The 4,740-nt window shown below is 35.8% G+C and overlaps 1 non-coding gene across 1 annotated transcript; it reads left to right on the top strand.

The window, feature by feature from the left end:
* The first annotated feature begins 524 nt into the window (after window positions 1-524).
* Window positions 525-631, top strand: LOC128295935 (small nucleolar RNA R71). The gene has a single exon (XR_008286484.1). It is a non-coding gene; the product is annotated as a small nucleolar RNA R71 (small nucleolar RNA).
* Window positions 632-4,740: the final 4,109 nt, after the last annotated feature.

Raw genomic sequence — 4,740 nt, 5'->3', positions numbered from 1 at the left:
TCTCTTGTTGGTAAGGTGGTTGAAAGCCTTGAGAGGGTTGTGGTCTTTGATTTCCTTGGCCACCCCAAGAGAATTTGGGATGGTTCCTCCAACCTACATTGTAAGTGTTACTATAAGGATTATTCTGAGGTCTAGAATTATTACCCATATAGTTGATTTGTTCGTTCTCTGTGCTAGGACCATAGGGCAGACATTCTGGATTATTCATTCCACCTCCATTTGCGTCGCATTGCATCATCGAATATACCTGCGTAGAAACACATAAACCATCAATTTTTTTATTCATAAGTTCTACCTGATTTGATAACAGGGTGACCGCATCTAAGTTAAAAACACCAGCTGTTTTCATTGGCTTCGTCCTCATAAATTGCAATTGATAATTATTCAGTGACACCTCCTCTATAAACTCATAAGCCTCATCAGGTGTTTTATTATTTGGAGTACCACCGGTGGCTACATCGATTAATTCCCTAGTTGAGGAGTTCAAATCATTGTAGGAAGTTTGAACCTGTAGCCATAGAGGTAACCTATGGTGAAGGAAACTTTTCAATAAATCCTTATACCTATCCCATGCATCATATAGGGTCTCTAAGTCCATCTGTACGAAGGAAGAGATATCATTCCTCAACTTAGCTATCTTAGCCGGTAGGAAGTACTTTAATAGAATTTTCTCGGTCATTTGGTCCTATGTAATGATAGAACCTCGTGGTAAGAAGTTCGACCACTGTTTAGCTTTATTCCTCAACAAGAAGGGAAACAACCGTAAGCGAATGGCATTGTCAGAAATGCCATTTATCTTGAAAGTGTCGCAGAATTCCAAAAAATTAGCCAAATGAGTATTTGGATCTTCGTCCTGCAAACCATCAAACTAAACAAACTGTTGAATCATCTAAATAGTGTTCAGCTTCAGTTCGAAATTATTTGTAGCAATGGCAGGTCTCACGATACTCGATTCAGTCCTAGTTAGAGTGGGCTTGGCGTAATTGTACATAGTACAAGGAGCAGGATTCAAATTTACAAGATTTGCGGCAACCATAGGAAGTAGCTGATTATTCTAATTTTCAGCCATCTCATCAGTAATATTAATGACATCCTTTTGCTCTTCCACTATATTCTGTCGACTCTCCCTTACGTTTCTACAATTTCTACGAGTTAAGTTTTCAATCTCACTATCAAATACTAAATGTGCTGACGGGTTTCTTCTAGTCATAAACTAACGGAACCTACCAGAAGCAAACAAAAGAAAAATTAGAAAACAAAAATAAAATGCAATAAAAAATAAAAATGGCTAAATTAATAAACCAATGAGATAGACAATACCCAAGAAAGAATCCACCTAGACTTCACTTATTATTCTGAATCTGAATTAAACGATTTATTCACTTGCACCTTGATCCTTAAAAATCCCCAAATTATGTTAATATCTCTTTCGAGAATAAGAACAACTGACTCTAGGTTAATTGATTGAAATCTCTTTCTAATTAAAACCCCTATTGTCGCAATAACTCGATCTATGGATTCCCCTATTAGATTTGACTCTAATCCGATAGATTTTTGTCATCCTATTTCTAGGATTGCATGCAACTCTACTCAATTATGCTAGATCTACTTTTAACCAAAGACTTTTGCTCCACTGAAATAAGCATATTAAGTATGAATTAATATCCTGAAAATATTAAAACACGAAATAAGCATACATAATTGAGAACAAGAATCAAGTATTTATCATGTAATTCAAATATCAAAAATAAGATTCATATAGGTTTCATCTTCCCTAAGTGTCTAGGGAATTTAATTCATAATCTGGAATAACATCATCTCAAAGTTAGGAAAACAACAAGACATAAAGAAACCCAAATAAAAATTCTAAAAAAATTGAATAGAGATTTTCAATCTTGAAGGAGATCTACTTCTGAAATAAATCTGATGGCGTTCTTTGAGTCTTTTCTTCATTCTTCTCTGCATCCTCTGTAACATACCTTACCCCTATTCAACGCCAGAACAGGGTTATGGAGCATTACCAAACATATTATTCAATTACACTTACATTTCACAAACATTTTCAAGTTCCAAATAATCATCATTCAAAAAAATGCATATCGTCCCTAGTATAAGCCTACGAGGCCTAAAACATGCATTCGGGATAGTTTGGGACTAAACTGATAACTTAGAAAACTTTTGGAAACACTTAGAAAATTTTACAAAATACAGGGGATACACGCGCCTGTGGCCCAGCCGTGTGTCTCACACGGCCAAGGACACACCTGTGTCACAGGCTGTGTGGACATTCGAAATGGGATCACATGGACGTGTCCCAGTTGTGTCCGACCCTGTGTAACTCTTTGACTTGGGTCACACAGCCAACAAACACACCTGTGTGCTCTAAAAATTGCCACACACACTCGTGTGCCAGGCTGTGTACTAGGCCGTGCCAAACCTGCAGGGTATTAATCGCGTGGTTTCGTGATAGGTTTTAAATATTTATAATTACTCATTCTTGAACTAACTATTATTACGATGTAGGCAAGTGCACCTATCGAACAGTAGTATAGTTTTAGCAAGACCGGATTGTCAAACCCAAAGGAACTAAAAGTACTAGTAATGACTACCTTTTTATTATCTAGCCTAAGAATAAAGAGTTTTTTTTTGTTTTAACTAACTAATTATCTAAACTAAGAACGCACAGAGAATGGAATTGGGGAATTGCTTTTGGAAAAATTGATTGAATGAAGACAATACCTAAGGAAAAATCCACCTAGACTGTATTTGTTATTCTGGCTCCGAATCGGACGATTTATTCATTTAACTTGTTCCGTAGAGATCCCTAAATTATGTTATTATCCCTATTCAAGACTAATAATTTCTAATCCCTAGATTGAATAACCGAGACTTTTCTCTAATTAACACTCTAGGGTTGCATTAACTCGATCTATGGATCCCCTTATTAGGTTTCACCTTAATCCGACAAAATCTTGTTGCCCTATATCTAGGCGCACAATCAACTCCACTTAATTATGACAAATGTACTCTTAAACAGGGTCTATTCCTCCTCTGAATAAGAGCTTATGTTGAATCGGTATCCTAGGATATCAAAACAAGAATTAAGAACACATAATTAATAACAAGTCAAATATTTATCATACAATTTAGAAAATAATAACAAGATTCGTCTTAGGTTTCATTCCCCTCAGGTATTTAGGGGATTTAGTTCATAACTAAATAAGAAAACAACTCAGAATGATAAAGAATACAAAACATAAAGAAAACCCAAAACTCCTGAAGGGAAATTGAGGAGAGATCTTCAATCTTGATGATGAATCCGGCTTCTGAGAGGGATCAATCGGTTTCCTTGGAGTAACTCCTTACTCCCCTCCTCTCCGTCCTTTTTTCTTCCTTCTCTAGGGTGTATTTATAGGCTTTGGAATGCCTAAAAGCCCTCAAAATTAGCCTTTTCCGAATTAGACTCAACTTGGGCTCGGTAGGGACACGCCCGTGTGCGACTACTTCAGGCGGTGCTCGAGCCAGCCAAATTGACACAGCCATGTGGTCTCCCCGTGTGAGGAGGTCCAGGCCGTGTTAATTTCATACTTTGGCCCATTTTCTCCGTTTTTGGCCCGTTTCTTGTTCCTTTAGCTCTCCTATGCTCTCCTAAGTGTAAAACATGAAATTAAAGCATTAGGAGCATTGAATTTACCAATTCTAATAGAAAATCATCCATAAAATGCATTAAACATAGGGGAAAAATATGTATAAATTACGGGTTATCAAATACGCCTACACTTAATCATTTGCTTGTCCTCAAGCAAAATTCTGAACTCATAATCAAAATAAATTCTTCTCAACTTATAATTTCTATCGATAATATCTCAGAATGATCCATAGGTAATCATACATTGAGAATTCAAATAAAAGAACATAAAAGTTTCAAACATTCCAATTGAGTATTTAATCATGCAAACATAGGTGTCTCTCCTCATTTAAGTAATTACTTTTGATTCAGAATACCAAAGAGTTTCACATCCTCATTACAAATTCATTCAAATCACTCGAGATGCTTAAGGACAATAAATGAAGCACTCAATAGTCAATAATGAAAAGTCATTACCATAGGCTTGCATGAAAATCAAATCTCCACCACTATAATTTAAGATGATACATCAATCAAAAGGTATTTAGAGGGTTGTAATGAGGTTTGGTTAGGGGGTATGGTCACAAGCCGAAAGAAAGGGCTAGAATTGAGATTGAATTGAAAAAGTACCTAACTAGAAAAAAGAGTTCATCATCACTTGCGTGCAACTGAGCTTCTTCTCAGACTAAGGAAATTAACTTCTGAAGCTTACAAATAGAAGATCACTACTAATATGTATACATGTTTTTTTTTAAGAACAAGTCAAATTACAGAGTAGAATGAAACATAGCTAAGTAACTATTTCAATTCAAATCTCGAAAAAAATGGGGCTTAAATTAATTTAGGGGATTTCAACAATAATGGGTTAAAGGTTAATATTAAGGGTAATACAAGAAATGGCTTGTTAGGCTCAAGGGGGTTCACTAGGGGTTAATTGTGGAGGTAGGCTTTTCATGGCATTAGGAGGTTAATCCTAAGTGCTTAATCATTTTGACATATCAAATCAAATGGTGCGGTCTCAACATGAATAATCAAGCAAGTTCTAGAATAACAGTTCACTACTGAGGCACTCAAAGCAATAATAAAAGTAAGCATGAAAGAATTAATAGATG

Source organism: Gossypium arboreum, chromosome 7 (assembly GCF_025698485.1).
Source record: "Gossypium arboreum isolate Shixiya-1 chromosome 7, ASM2569848v2, whole genome shotgun sequence".
Classification (NCBI taxonomy): domain Eukaryota; kingdom Viridiplantae; phylum Streptophyta; class Magnoliopsida; order Malvales; family Malvaceae; genus Gossypium; species Gossypium arboreum.
Note: the sequence above shows the minus strand (reverse complement) of the source record. Positions and strands in the feature narration are given on the sequence as shown.